The sequence below is a fragment of the Perca flavescens genome, chromosome 21, assembly GCF_004354835.1.
Source record: "Perca flavescens isolate YP-PL-M2 chromosome 21, PFLA_1.0, whole genome shotgun sequence".
NCBI classification, from domain to species: Eukaryota; Metazoa; Chordata; class Actinopteri; order Perciformes; family Percidae; genus Perca; species Perca flavescens.
This window is the reverse complement of record NC_041351.1, coordinates 24,260,289-24,277,102: the sequence shown is the minus strand read 5'-3', so window position 1 is coordinate 24,277,102 and position 16,814 is coordinate 24,260,289.

Genomic DNA, 16,814 nt, shown 5'->3' with positions numbered 1-16,814 from the left:
AAATGCTTTGGCAGGCAGAGGGACGCCAGAGAGCTCTTTTTCACACCAGTGCCAGGAATGTCATTAATATAAGCAGTGGTAATATTTGCCTCCGCAGCACCCCCGACGCACTCTCATACCTGCATGCATGGACAAACACAGACATTTCTTGGTGAGTCTGAGCTTTAGCTTACTTGTTATGCATCTGCAGAGGGGGATGATGAAGGGATGTTTTTGAGGAATAATGAGCGTATTCATGCCATGTAGCACCCAGCGGTTTCCCATTTGAGCCCGGTTATGGTGTTTTGACCCCTGGATAGATTCATATCAAGCCATCTGAAGGAGAAGGAAGGTTACACAATAGGGGATCAGCTGTGCTCCTCCGATTTAAATAACATTCTGCTCTACTATTTGGTTTCATGTTGGGGGATTATGTTTAGCAGGCCGGGTGCGGTGTCATGAAAAAGCCAACTGAACAAAACAGAGTTGCATTAAGCTTAATAACACATGCATGGCACGAAGACAAGATCACTCCGTGTTTTTGCTGCCGTCCTGCCTCAGACGGCACACTACATGGCAAAGCTGTGCCCTTGCAGTCAGATTGACTTTTTGAGAAATTCAATTACGCTCTGAAATGAACAGCCAGTGCTTGTGGATAGAATGGGTTTTAGAGTGAGAGGCATCCATTGCAGTGGGAATGTGTCACATTTCCATGAATAGTGAATGGAGTATGCTACAGTAGGCAGGCTGTCCCTGTCATTGTGATTTGTACTTTTATCCCCCCCTCTGCTCCTCCTGTAACCTTCTCGCCGGCCCGCTGCACACTCCTTAAAACAGATTTCTGTATTCTCCTCTCATTTGTGTGGGTGAGATCCATCCCTGGGCAGACATTGCAACGGATGATGTCAGATTATGCGAACCACATGCATCATCGTCATCGAGATATTAACAAAAAAAAACAACACATTACAGCATATATAAGCCCGAATACATCCTCAAAACATGGCTTTTTCACATGAACTCCCATCAAAGTGTATGCACAGCCAGCATTTGCACAGACCCTCTATTGAGGAGCCTTCAATCCTGTTTGCCAGAGATGATGTCAATGTAGTCATGGCAACTATTCTTACACATTACCACATGCTCTTTCACGGTTAGAGTGGCACTCAAGTGCTATTTTTCTGACAAATGTCAGATCTCATCTCTAAAATGGCAATGAGGTTTTTTACAGTTGGTAGTTGGAAACGCAGAGGAGGGAGATTAGTGTATGGGCCACAGAGACAAACATGATGGAGAGGGGAAAAAGAGGAAGCAGCTCTGTTAAGATTAACCCTTTGCTTCATTCTGCCTTCATAAACAGCTGACCAGGATGGGAAAACAGGATTAGAAGGGATAATGAGCTGGAAGTCATGACCCTTCATGTGTGGAGAGGGTAATGAGTGCTGCTCGGTAATTTACTCCATACATTTTTTTTGTAAACATCCTAAAGGGAACTCACTTGCTTTGTACGTTGAATATTCAGTGAATCACTTACGAAAAGGGACATCTTTTGATGGAGACAAAACTCCCCCCTCCTTCACCAGCAGCAGCAGCAGCAGTAAGTGCTCTCTGGTTTAGAGAGCTGACACAGTGCTGTTGGGGTAACAAGAGAAGGTGGAGCCATATTTCGCTGATGGATGTCCTTTGATAGAAATGGAGAAAGGTGATAGGCTGAGCAAAAAAGAGCGTGAGAACACAAAAAAGAGCCGCGGTGCAGAAAAACGAGTGTTTCAGGGGCCGCTGTACTGTATGCTACTGCATCAGCAGCTCAATTCTGTAATCTCTGGGGAAGGGAGAAGGAGAGTAATTGTGACATTGCTTTTTGGCTGGGAATTGCTACTTAGTGCAATTCAGCCCAGTAATCAGAAAGCATTGGGGTGAATACTCAACGCGGTCAATTCAGTCAATTCACTCGGTTTGGATGATAAATGGAAATGGTGGCAACACCTAACTGCAATACACCTGAATGATAAAGAAAAGGATTTCTCCAAATGCTCCCTCCTGATGTTATCTGTGGCAGAGAACACTTATTGTTAGGTCTGAATTCTCTACCAGGCCTTGTTTTCAGCTTGGTTTGTCTGTTTGTCTGTCAGCAGGATTACGGAAAAACTACTAGTCCGATTTTCATGTACTTTGGTGGAAGGGTGTATCTTGAGCCAAGGAAGAACCCATTACATTTTGGAGCAGATCTGAATCCTGGGGCAGATACAAAAAGTATTTTTCACTTTCATTAGCATTGCGTGATAGGGCATTTGTGCTGCTTTCATGTGGCGATGGAATAATCTGATCAATTAGTGTCCAACAGGGAAAGACTATTTTGCAAGTTACTTAACAGTAAAACCAAACTAATTTCCCTATTTATAAAAATGTAACAAGGTAACAAAACACCACACCAAATTCTGTTCTTAAATTTCAGTTTCTTTAAATATTTATCATTACTTTTTTGAAATCCACATGAACCACTTTTCAGCTTGGAAAAAATTAATTCCACCGTACATCACTTAGAAAATATGTCACTTTTAAAGCTGGTTCGCCTGTTACTCCCATTATTTTCTTCTTCCAAAACAGTGTTGAGCAACAGCAAAGACTGTTGTCGTTTCTCATCAGAACAGAATTATGACTGGTATGTTAACTGCATGCCAAATGAATCAGAGCACACAAGGCCAAATTGCCTCTTAAGTTACCATATGACTGGTTGCTGACAAACTGAACAGTATTTAAAAGGCTATTTTTTAGTGCTTACTACACATAAAACACACTGGGGCTAACGCTACATTACATAATTTCCGGCAAACTTTATGGAGAACAATGACGGCAAAAAAGCATCATTAATTTGTTAAAACTAAACATTATCTGGTCTAGCTCAGCTAAAAACACAAAAACACTTAATCCGTCAGCACGTTACCGTGTCATTCACGACCGAGAATGTTAGTAACCGGTAGACTACTACAGACAACGTTAACATTACTTCACATCTGTCTCTCTTGTGCTAGCTCTGTGTCCTCAAAAAACACAAGCTTTCAACCGACCAATAACAGACTGCTGAACAGTGGCAATGTCTGGGGGTGTTCGATTTATAATTCTTGCTTGTCCCCAACTGCTTAAAGTAGAGATAGTGAGTTTATTGCGTTTAGATTGATATATATATATATATATATATATATATATATAATCATTTAGCAGCAGCTGCAACAGCTGCAGCGCTGCTGTCTGAAGGGGAAACACAACTGATAGGATGTGCACTGTGGCACAGTACTACACAATACAATCTCTGTTGCCTTCTAATTCTATGTGAATAACAACTGTGAATGAACGGAGTTCAACTCTGTGGTGTGTCTACACTAGTATTTACTACAAATCGTATTACATCAATAACCAGGATGTAGGAATTTTCCTATCTCACATTGTAAGCTAAGCTGTTGGTGTGGAGACTGAGTCTCTGTGTGCCACTAGGCAGCGGATATTTCCCAACACCAGCAGCTTTGTGGGATTGACACAGCTCAGCTTTATTGTGGCGAGCACTGGAGAGGCCTTGTGTGGCCTTTTGTATTGTACTTATAGGAGGTGGCGTAACGGGACACATGATGTTGGTTTGGATGGTGAGAGATAGGAGGAGGGAAGCTGACCCACTGAGGTCTCGAATTTAAGATTATGTAGAGGCTTATCTACAGACAAACTGTGAGCCACATAGTCAACAAGTCACTGACCCAGTGTCCTTATTTTACTATAGCTGGAACAGAGGTAGAATCCTCACATCTGTAAAAGCTGGTTTAGGTGTAAAACTGAAAATTGCATTTGTTCCTCATTTTACCAATGTACCAATTTATGGTCAATGTGTGAAAAAAGAAGTCACTGAAGAATAATAACACTTACAGAAATATTGATAGCTGCATCCGTATTTTAGCTTGATGATTAGCATGAATTATTTTCCTGTTTAAGACAAGTAGGCTAGTGACTACTTGCTAATCATATATAAAATAGGAGTTGGTTCACTGAAACTGCAAAGAACATGTTTTCTTAATTACTGTAAAAGAATAGCTCAACATTTTGGGAAATACGCTTATTTGCTTTCTTTCCAGTGTTAGCTTAGAATATTGAAGGCACTATTGTGTCTGTGGGTTTAGTACAAAGTTAATAACTGAACAGTCGAACCCTTTCATTCCTTGTGAAATCAGCTACCTAAATGTAGTTTTTAACCATGCTAGTAGCATAGCTCTAGACTTTCATGGTGCCCAGAGCTGATTTGACTTTGCTTATCCCCGAACTTTCACCACCAGCAGGTTTCACTTATCCCCTCAAATATTTTAGCATATATCAGATGGGTTAGCATAAACATGTGTACAGACATTCATGGTCCCTAGAGGATGAATCCTACTGACTTTGACAATGATCCCCTGGCCTTTTCTATAGCACCACCATCAGGTTGACATTTGGTCTGGACTTTCAGACTTTTCAGTTTTTTTATTTTTTTATTTATTTGATTGGGACAGTGCATGTTAATGAACAAACATGTAATACATGCACGTAAACATGCCGGATTGTAGCCAAGGGCTAATTTCCATCCGTAGTCTCAGTTTGATCCGAACCAAACTTTCAGGAAGTTCTGGCAGGCTATAATCATGTCATAAGAGTAGCGTAGCTCGAATAAGGAATAGCTCAGTGCATAATGCGTGCGTAGCAAGTGTTTGGCTGTATGAGTGAGTGTGATATATAAATATATATATATATATATATATATATATATATATAGTGTATGCGCTCAGAGCAGACAGCAAATTAGCAGTAAAGTGGTAGTAAATGTAGGGTGTAGGCTTCAGTTTGTTCATGAATAAACAATGTAGCTCCTCAAAACCCAAGTAAAGGTCCCATGTCTTGCTTCTCAACTGCTGGGAAAAAGTGGAGGGGGTTAAAACACTGTCCCTCCTGTGCTGCCCTACTACAACCTGTAAGTTAAAGCAGAAATGAACAGTCAGAAATCGGTAACGGGAAGAACAACGCAACAAATCAAAATGAGCCACATGGGGAGATGAGGACACTTTTCAATTATTTTCCAAGAGGACGTCTACAAACCAATCAATTGCAAGTAGGGTGACACATCTAATGTAGGTTGATGACGACAGAACACAGGCATGTCATGTATAGTTCCTTGCATAATTGCAATGTAAAACCAAAACTAGCTTGATCAAATGTATACAATGTAACAAAAATGTGAACCTTGGTTTGTACTTTCAGGTGTGAAAAGGCCCTTAGTCTTGTTTATAGCAACCAAAAACCTGCTTGGCCTTAGATTTGTCCACAGTCCTAGCTCCAAAGCAAGTATGTGTGTAATAAGCGTTTAGTGTGTGCCTCGGCTTACAGAGGTGCAAATAAATATGCTTCTGTATGTACAGCCCAGTGTAGCCTTCAACCTTCTCCCTCTGAGCCGAGTCCTGTCAGGCATTTACTTAGTGCAGTGTTTACTGTCTGCCGAGACTCACACAGCCCTGAACTGGAATCCGGCCTGGTAAGAGCCGACAGATTGGGAAGAATTTCACAGGGAAGTGGTGAGTGATTCCATGTCTGTGTGAAAATCCATTAATCACAAATTTGCCCTGATTGAAATGAGACGTCAGAGAATGAACGCAAACATGCCTCTCTATAGCCATTTTCGGACCAAACTGTTCTGGGGACCCCCTGAGAGGAACTGCCTACTAGGGAGCTCCCTCGAGAACGACATACCTTCAAGGGCTTTCTTTCTGTTTGCCTTTGCACCGCCAATAGGAATGGTGAAATGACATAAGCCGGCCAATTCTTAAATTTTGCTTTGAAGAGACAAAATTGCGTTGTGTTGAAAAAAAAAAAAAGAAGATAATTGGCAGTTGTCAATGCTGCGTTGGCTCATGTGTTCGAACAATCACCGTACATTTACGTCGCCAAAGTTCCTCTTGTGCTGGGAGAGTACCTACTGAAACGTAGACTATATATAAAGATGGACGCATCTCCACTTCCTCCCACTGTACAAAAGTGAAAGTCAAAATATCCTGGATACGGGTGCCGCCATCTTGTAATTTTGGAGCTAGAGTCTGGAGTAGTGATCAGGCGGTGTAGTCGTGGTATCGAAGTACCGCCCATTCACCCGACCGACTAATTGCAAGTCAATCACAGCTGTCAATCATGACGTTTCACCCGTTTTTATAGCATGAAATATGTAATAAAAACACCTTATCAGAATAAATTAACACTTGAACAAACAACAGCATGATAACAACTACCTAACTACCTAAAATGACATAAACCGTCTTTTGGAAAAAATTATTTGAAGTGTACTTTGATTTTTTAGTTTGGATGTGTCCCATCCACCAAGACGGAGTGGGCGGAGTTTATGACTTATACTGCAGCCAGCCACCGGTGGTCGATCAAAATGTTTTGGCTTAGTGATGTTTATCCAATACACTTTTTGTCAAATTCAGAATATCTCGTCACGGTCACCTAATGCTCTATTCTGTGTGCGCTGAAAAAAAATCCAGTGTTAATACACTCTGTACATGGCAAACAAACAGAAAGGAGTGCACAAGCTACAAAACACTATTCCAGCCAATCGGCAACAGTTGATGGTAGGGGGGAAGGGGGGAGGCAGCATGTGAATGTGCCGACCAGTAGTTATCTGTCCATGAATCTGGGGTGGGGGGCGGAGCTTCTGAAGGGAGGGTTGTATTTGTGTGGCAGTTATCAACAACAATCTTTGTGCAGCATCACTTACTGCACACTTAACTTATACAATCTATGCATCAACCGCTGCTCTGAAACAGGAGCTAAAAATAGTCCCTCAAAACGGCGTTTTAAGAACTACGATCGTTCCTAGTTCTTGTGACACAGTAAAAAGGGGGGGGTTTCGGGTTGGTGATGTGGCGCAGTGGATATGACACATGCCTTTGTTGTGGGAGACCTGGGTTAGATTCCCACTGCGATACATCAACCAATGTGTCCCTGAGCAAGACACTTAACCCCTGGATGCTCCAGAGGCGTGTGACCTCTAACGTATATAGGAACTGTAAGTCGCCTTGGATTAAAGTAAATGTAATATGATGTAATAGAACTATGAAAAAGTTCCTCCAGTCTAAGAAAAAGACTACCCCAACTCCAACCATTTCTTTCTCCATTCTTTCCAATTTCTTCACTCTATTGTGTAAGTGCCGTATTCTTTACACTTAGCTTTGTAATATTTGCCCTTTTCCCCTTAGACAGTTTGCTCTTCTTATCTGTACTTTCCATAACATTTTTTCCCTCTCTCCACTCAGTCACAGTGTGAGTGGCTAAAGTCTGGAGCGATGCCACTACAAACAGCTTGAGCAAACCTGCTTTGAGAACAAGTGTGTGTGTGTGTGTGTGTGTGTGTGTGTGTCTGCGTGTGTCTGCGTGTGTCTGCGTGCGTGCGTGCGTGCGTGCGTGTCACATGACCAAGTCCAGCACACTGTGCCATGTGTCTACAAGATCATCATGTACATCCTCAATTTGATTTGAACAGGGTCGGATCAACTAACCACACAAACACAAATATGTATGCTGCCTTTTCCTTTTCACTGGGTTGGTATGATGTCTGCTTATTCTATAACATTAGAACACATTGCACACACATGCTGCATTTGTCAGCTGTGTTATTGATAATTGCTCTGAGGCATGCTCACCAATATAGAAGTTGTGGTGATAAGACAGCGGAAGAAATGTATCTACAGGAAGACCAAAATAAGCTTATGAGCTAAATCAATAGGATAAACAATGATTGCAAAATTTTTATATTTAGATTTAAAATCTTTGTTTGTTTTAATAATCTAGTGCTGACCAAGCAGGACTATTGGACTTAATCTAAATGCCACATGCCTTAAATTGATTAAAAATCATATCTTAGATACAAACAACATGCTGCAAATAAATATCTATTTTTACATGTTGCTGTTGTTGTTGTTGTCATTGAGTCGCACAAATTTCTGGTTTGGTCTGCCATTGCAGAAAGATTATTGATACTGTTTCCAAAACAAATCAAGTTATTTAAAGAATTGTCCAGAAATGAGTAAGTTTCTTAAAACAAGATGGAATATGTCAGATTGCTTCTGATTTTTTTTTTTTTTTTAAAGAAGTGGGCTGTGGCTTGTTTTAAAGCTGCATGCAGTAATATTTTTGCTGTGAACACAACATGTATCACCAAAGTATTGTTTTTGATAGGTTTAGGGTCGTATAGTGTGTTGTAGTGGCTAGGTATTTCTGAAAGCTTTAATGATTACTCATACGTTTATGTTTGCTCACATTTCTCACTTTATACTAGCAAATATGACTGGAATACAAAATATTTTGATGGAAATAATGATAGAAATACATGAATGTGGCTCCAGGGACTACTAATCACAATGAGCAAGCCACAGCTTGCCTCCAAATCCAAACCTGCATCTGTGCTCCTGAACCAAACAGATTGCTGTCGTTAATGCAAAGCGCAAAAGAAATGAACGCACGGATGTCACTCAAGCTGCTTCCAAAACCACCTCCAACAACCGTGAGTCATCGCGTCAAACTCCTGGGGAAAGCGTGAGAGACACGGGGGGAGAGAAAACGAGCACGCAAGATGGATTGTCACATCATCATCCACACTCTCAACTCCAACTCAAGATTTTCTATTCTTATTTGTATTAATACACTCCAAGCTACTTTCCCCTGCTTTAAAGTTCGTTTGACTTGCGAATTCTGGAACTGCATCTGACTGCAACCCACAAGCTGAGTCCTCCTCTCAGGAAAAAGCAAAACAGTAATAACTTTACATCTTGTTTCATACTGCTAGAGCCAACAATAACCATATTTTCAACACTCATTTAGGGGAAACTAGCTGGATGAAGAGAACATTGAGGCCGCACGCTTTCTCAGCAGGACAGTAGGCAGCTTACGCAAGCAGAGCTTCTCTTTCAACAGCAGCTGTTATCGAAATGCTGATTCACAATCCCATCTTGTGTTTGTGTATCCATGTATTCATTATTGGCACAGGGCAGACTGAGCAAAGGATCATAATTGTGTGCAGCCACGGATGCTGGGAGTGATTTCAGGAGTAGTTGTTCTTCTCAGTGGAGTGGAGCTCAGATGCCACTATGCAGTTATTGTTCAGCGACGTGCTGATCTGAGCTTTCCCGTTATCCATTTTCACCTTAGCAATAATAAAATATGGAGGGGTCGTGGAGAGAAATCAATAATGTGTTTCTAGTGGGAATCAGAGTCTGTGATGAGAGAGGTTTGTATTTCACCGGGCCAGACCGGGGTGAAACTCCAGCCCAAGCCTATAGTCTCTGTGGGGAATGAGGCAGAGGCAGGGCTGAATGCTCCCTATTTATGGATCATATGCTCTCTCTCTCTCTCTCTCTCTCTTCTTTCTCTGACTCCCTGTGACATGTTACCTGTCTGTTGCCTGGGACAGACCTGATGGCGTTGTAGTTTTTTTGGTTAAAGTTGGGGGGAAAGTTCAGAGCATGTAAATAGTTGGCATTTGTTGACCAAACTTGGACATTGTTTAACATGGAAGTGAAGTCTAAGGGCTTTCATCACAATTTGGCACAGACACAAGAGCAGGAAAAGAGCAATAAACGGATGTATTAAATGAGACAGAGGTCACTGCAAACCTTATATTAAGTGCATTATTCAAAATCAAACATACATGTTGCTTAAAATAGAAGTTTGTCAACGTAATGAGATCGCTTCTCATTGCCAACACATTGCAACACACTCTAAGACACACTGAACTTTATGGCCAGTATCTTAAAACAAGGCAGAATTAATTCTTACTTGCTTTAAAAAGAATATTATAAAACATTGGAAAGAAGAGGTTTTGCTGCTATAGCCTTATTTAGTCTGGCACAGCTATTATAGCTAATTTTAGTGTAATTTATTTTTATTGCGATTTATTTTGGTGATTAACTCCCTTTATAGATGTTTATTGTGGGCACAGTTAAAGTATTATTAAACATATATTTTAGTGTTTAAATGTCCCTATTTCTTTTTTTTAAATGAGAACTACTGTTCAGCAGCGTTTTCACTCCCTGTTGGGTTAGTAATTGTTTAGGACGAGTGATATGACGTGGATGACAAGTGTGGGAATGTGGCGTGACGTGATGAATTATGGCTGCTGTCAGAGTTCTGTTGTCCAACTTTTGAGGTAGTCATTAGTGAGGTGAGCTGTCCCCATGCATTTGTGTTTACTTATGACCCCGAAAATAGTTATGATGCACCACCTAGCTAACTTTTAAACAATGCCCAGCAACAGTACCCCTTATTTTCTGGTTTGTTTATGTGTTGTGCAGCCCACTGCTCATGTGAATTAGTGGTCCAACCAATGCATATAATTCACCTCTCAGACACGGAGAAACATTTTGGTGTTTCTGGCCTACCAATGTATCTCTGTTTTGGTCTCCACCAACTCCTGAGGGAAATATCTGGCTCATTAGCTGCTAAATGCTCCACTACATTCACAAGCTATGTGCTAATTTTGTCCGTTTGTAGTTTGGTGGTGAGCAGGTAGTGTAAAATGGCTTTTTTCACTGAAAAAATGAAAAATGACAGTGGACAGAGTGTGGACAAAAGCAGGAAAGTCATGGGCCATAAAACCCAAACAATGAGCTAAAAGGTAAAGCGCTCCATAGAGCTGAGGCCAGCTGCAGAGTCTGGTGATAATTCTCGGTGGGTTTGTCACTATGAATGACCTCTTACATGTTACAGTAATTTCTTTCATTGTTAATATAAAAATATGTATTGGGGCGGCTTGTGCAGAATGCACTAAGTGAAGCATTAAGTTTATTTTAGTTCTCAAGTCCTCACTCTAGTCATCAAGAGTTTCACTAAGAGCATACAACAACAACTCAAGGATCTAGAAAATAAGACACAGTGGCGGCATACAGTATCTGAGCATACGCCACACTCTTGTGTATATGAGATATGTGTGTGTATGTGTGTGTGTGTGTGTGTGTGTGTGTGTGTGTGTGTGTGTAGGTCTCTGTATGAGACTGTGGCTACCTACTGAGTCCCTCTTTAGTTTCCACCCTGTGCTCAGTTTCACTCTATTTTAGAGTTGGCTAATTAATCATGCATTATTGAGAGACAGAACCTGGGAGTGTAATGGCCATCACTGCAGTCCCAGCACAATACAGAACCAGGTCTTAATGGCTGCTGTTACGCACACACAACCACGTATGGGTTCTTGCCAGTGCGAAGCCCTTGCTTCAAGGGTGTAATCAGAAGCAAAGGGACTCTCTTCTGCAGGCATCTGCTCTGAGAAATATCACATAAACCTAGCGGTGGTGAGGTGGAGCAGCCCACTATGCAATCAGGCAACATTTTGAATACTAATCAAATATGACGCCGAAGATTTGGAGAAGCCATCTGCCCATTGATCAGCAGGACACCACAGAGATCACTCTCCTCTCGGATGATGCATATGAAATGCATATTTGAAACAATATTGATTCCACTGTAAGACCGTTAGTCTTAGGGAGGGGTCTTCTTATTTTTTTGTGGAAATTAGTATGAGTTCTGTATGTGTATGAAGCATAGTGATGACATTTTAAACTGATTGGCTGGCAGTGTTGCCAGCCAATCAGCACTCCCTTAATATTGCATGGAAGACTAATTCAGACCTGAATTATAAAAGTTACTTGTTGAATAAACTGATATTATATAATATTTTTTTAGTTGTGACATCACCCTAAGTGAACCCAAATCTAACTATAAATCGAGGAATCTCTGTGCGCGTTTGTGTGTGTCTCCTGCATGCGCAGTACATCAGTGTGGAATGCCATTTCATTAAAAATTAAATAAATACATAAATACAAGAATAAATAAATAAATATGCCTTTGAAATACATCATGAAATAAACAAATGAGGCAATAAATACATAAATAATTAAATAAATGTAAATATTCACATATAAATGAATCAACTGGTTAAATATAGATATTAAAAGGTTTTACTTTTACTTATTTTCATGGTACTTTTATTTCATAAGTCCACGTTTATTTATTTCAAGAGACTTTTATTTCATAAATCCAAATTTTTTTATTTCCGTGGACTTTTATTTCCTAATGCCACGTTTATTGATTCCCATCACTATTTATTTCCAGTTCTTATATGCAAATCAGGGGGCGTGGCTATCTCTCACATTTAGTACAGAGCCGTGGGCAAAAAAAAAAAAGCTGGCGAAGTGACATAATGGAAGACATCAGTGGGCTCCGAGATAGCATGCTATCATTAGCAGATCAAATCGATCAACATGGTTTATCAGCAGATACTAGTTTGGCAGATATTGAAGACTTTTTGGAAATACTAGGGTTGATAAGTGCTCTTCAAGAAATACACATAGACGACGAAGTTCATGTGGAAGATGTCGAAGTCCAAGAAGTCAACGTTACCGCTGGCTCTTTCTGTATTTATTTTATTTTATATAACATCGGGTTTACAGGTGTGTCAACTGCAGCGGCTGTGCAAGAAGGAAACGAGATGAATGAGGACAGAAACGTCCACATAAATTGTCCCAAAGTCCAATTCACCTTGTCTCACGTCCCAATCAACAGAAATGTTCTGTTTAATGTGAATTAGAGCAGCCGAGGCCCGCTAGCTCACTTAACAACGCCTCAGCTAATGTTGTGTCAACTCGCGGCGATTAAAACAGCAGCTGGGTTAATGAATTTGTCCACCTCCGCGATTTCTCGGGTTGATTGACCGGACGACACAAAGTTAGCCAGCATGTCGCCTGTAATATCCAGAGACCATCCAGGCAAAGACCAGCGGTAACGTTGACTTCTTGGAATTGGAAAATAAATAAATAAATGTGGATTTATGAAATAAAAGTCTCTTGAAATAAATAAACGTGGACTTATGAAATAAAAGTACCATGAAATAAGTAAAAACTTTTTATATTTATTTAACTAATTAATTCATTTGAATATGAATATTTACATTTATTTAATTATTTAGCCAGGCAGGTAATCACATACAGGAAGGCCACAGTGCAGCCAGATGCTTTACAAAATAAGGGACTTTTCAAAATAAAACCACCAGGTTTATGGTGATTTGGGTTGTCTTGACTTCTCAGCTTTGTCTACAGCGAGAAAAACGATGAGGCACATAAAGAGAGAGACAGACGAACGGACAGACAGACAGTGACGGACAGACAGACACACACACAAACACACACACACACACACAACCAAACACTCACTGGGAGAGAGAGAGAGAGAGAGAGAGAGAGAGAGATGTTCTGTTGAGTGGAGAGGAGAAGGATGGCTTTCTGACCGCCGTAGAGAAATGCACGTCTGGTATGAACCTCCAGGTGCGCGATCAGGCTCCAGTTACATGAAAGGTGAGCTCACTTAACAGTATTCCAGCCTTGCTGCTCTTCAGCACAGGAAGTGGTCAAACAAATCACTGTGACCCAGAAAACGTGACTAGCTAATAAACAGTGGAGGATTTGGCACAGTGATAACCGTAGTGTGTAATGTAATATGCTTGTCTTTTCTGCAGTGACTAATTGTAACCTCTGTTCGCCAGCTGAGGAAATTCATCATTTGAAGGGAATTCATGGAAGGACTAAGCGATTTCTTAACTTCAGAGCATAATGGTGTTGTATTTCTGTCTTTTAACAGTGCAGGATGGATGGAGATAGGGAATCCTGGTGATCAGCAGAGTATTCTCGCCAGTGATCTCCTGGGTAACAGCACAAGATACCACCGACTGACCTCTGACACGCAAACACGGGGCAGCATCACCCTCAACCAGCCGCTTGAGCTTCTTACGAGACTGTAAAAGATATTTTACAAGGACTTGAGCAATAAAGCTGTTTGAGTTGGAAGCCTGAGCTAGCTGTGGGCAACACTTCAGACATTAATGAGAATATGATTGATCACATCGGGGGTAATTGGAATTGATTAATCATTTGAGAGTTGGAACTTAATCTCTCCAGTCTCCAGGAGTTATAGAGGTTAAAAGCAGACAGCAGTGAGATCCTGCATTATCATGTGTGCCGTAGGCAGCCCAACAGAGCAGACCCTGATCAATACTAGCAGAGACAGACCTGAGTGGCCTGGCCCTGGCAGCTGATTTCCATTCCCCAGAGGATTAAAAAGTAGCAAGTGCTGAGATATTTGTCAACATCCTTGAATTGTACCAACAGGGATGCTTAATTCAACGGATAACATGCTTGGTTTGGACAATGTGACGGCTGTTTTCAAAAAGTTAAAAGTTGCATAATTTGATGTTGCATGCCAAAACTTGAAGATTTGAGCGATAAACACCCACAGGCGGTTATGTACGCACACCCACCACATCTGGCTCAGGCTACACACTCTGACAGGAAGTGGATTAGAGCGGCGGTTGGCCCGATGAGGACAAGCCCACTGAGAATATCTATAATCTCCACATCCACAGATCTAATGGAGATCATGGCAGCGGCCTCCAGTCGCACTAAGAGATCTGAATGAGGCAGCCAGCTGTTGTAGAGACACAGCCAGATAGCACAGCCCTGCTAAAGACCTGAGTTTATTTGGCACATTGACTCTGTCAGAAGGACTGGAATCAAATGCAGCAGATAGCTCTTCACAGCAATTAGCTCTGGCTTCATGACGTTATGTCATAGCACACTATGACCATATGTTAACTGTGTGCAAACTGTAATAGCAGGCGGCAATGTCAAATGTCCTCCCAGATTGTTTGAGCATCCATTTGCGTTTTAAAGTTGCTGAGTTTTCTCAGTCCCAGTCTGCTGGCACATGATTGCACCATGGCTAAAATAAACCATCTGAAAGCTCTGAAGCTTATACCCCTTCTGTCGCTCACATATTAGGTAGAGGCAGAGGAAGGTTGACTTATAAAGATAATTCCTTTCCAATTTGACTGCAGCAAAACCTCCAACCTAAGTGAAAAATATTTTAAGGGCAACTGAAATAGTGAGAGAAAGTATGAAATACGGAGAGACAAAAAAGTTATGCAATCTTTTACTGTGATTAGCAGAGTTGGTGTTGATGTTGATGTTTTATTTGCATTGTCACACTCACATATTTTTGCATAACCGCAATGGTGCCCACATTTCTGAAATCATCTCCTCCCTCTTTTTCACTTCCTCTGGTAAGTCACAGTGACACTCCTCTTTGTCATTTCCCTATACCGCGTGTTCCTCAAGACGATTCCTTCCCCACATTGCACTCATGTCACAGTTTTAATGTTGTCTCTGCTGCTGTGTTTTAGCCCCAAACCTCAGCTTCACACTCCTGTCTCCTTCTCAAAATGCAAAAAAAAAGTAAATAACCCACAAAAATGTATCAAATATTTGGAAAATACAGTAAAATAGAGGCCCAAGGCCACATTAGCTCAGTGATTTTCAAAACTCCACTCCGTACATCTGATCTATTCATCCACCAGCACAAGTCAAGCTTTTATCTGCCGGAGCTGAAATCAAGAGGGCTGAGATCAAATGTGTAGCAGGGGTCCCAAGGACAGGAAATGACTTTGAAAAAAATGCATTTTCAAATAACAATGGGTCCAGTCATGTTCATTTCAACAAGTTTAATTTTAATGGAATATACCGCTGTCCCTATTAAAAAGCTCCTGCGATGGCCTCAGTAATTTCCCAGTTATCAAGTAACTAAGAAAACACACAAAGAATCCTTTTCTTTTAAATACAATTAATGATTGGTATGAGGTGTGAAACAAACACGCTGTCAGCCTTCAGTCCTATTTCAATCAGGAGAGACTTCGTTTGCAGATATGCAAAATTATTTATTGTACAACTGTATAATATGATAGGTACAAAGTCTTTTGGAGATTAGACTCCATCGAATCAATAATATAGTTCAAGGGGGTAGAGAACAGGAACAAAACCCCCCGATGGAGTCCAGACACTGGTGGCGGCGGACAAAGAGACCAGAAACCGGACCGAAGAGGTAACGGAGCGGGCAGCCGGGAGAAACACGAAGACCGGAGGAGGCAGGGGAGGAAGAGGGCCGAGCGCTTTGCCTGAAACGACAGCTGACAGCACAGGGAGAGAACAGATTTAAAGCAGAGTTGTAAGGCTTTGATAGGCTCATGAATTTCATGACCAAGTCTGATTGGTTCAACTGAAAGCGTCACTTCTAATCAGCTGTTAGATTTAAGAATGGGTAGTGCTTTGGTTAATGACGTCTTCCTGAAAGAATTTGAGCTGAGCTTCATTTGGGGAAACCAGAGGTTTGCTCCTGGGATGGCTGATCAGGGTTTCCAACTTTGGGCCAGCAAAGGTTTGAGAAAAATCTTCGACTTGCATAAAGATAAAAATATTATGTCATTTGAAGAACTCATTGTAAAACACAATATTCCTAGAAAACATTTTTTTTAAATAAGCCATATAATCACTGCCCAGAATAAACAAATTACAGAACCCTCTCTGTCCATGTTAGAAAATATTGTATAAACCAAATGCAATAGTAAGGGTAGAATCTCAGCTTTCTACAATATGCTAATATCTAGCTCAACGGAATCTTCTGTACACAAATTAAACTCATGGAAGGAAGACATTCAGGGGGACATAACATTTTGGAGGATTGGAGTAGCATTTGTATTAAGGCTCAGAAACAGACCGTGAATACCAAACTTAAAGGACAAATCCGGCGCAAAATGAACCTCGGGGTTAACAACACGTGTACGGAGTCGACCGTTCTCTGGGATATGTTTTCATGCTAATCGAATGTGACCGGTTTCATCGCAAACCATTAATCAGCTTATAACGCTAGTTGTTGTGGCAGAGGGTAAAGTAAAAAGAAATCGC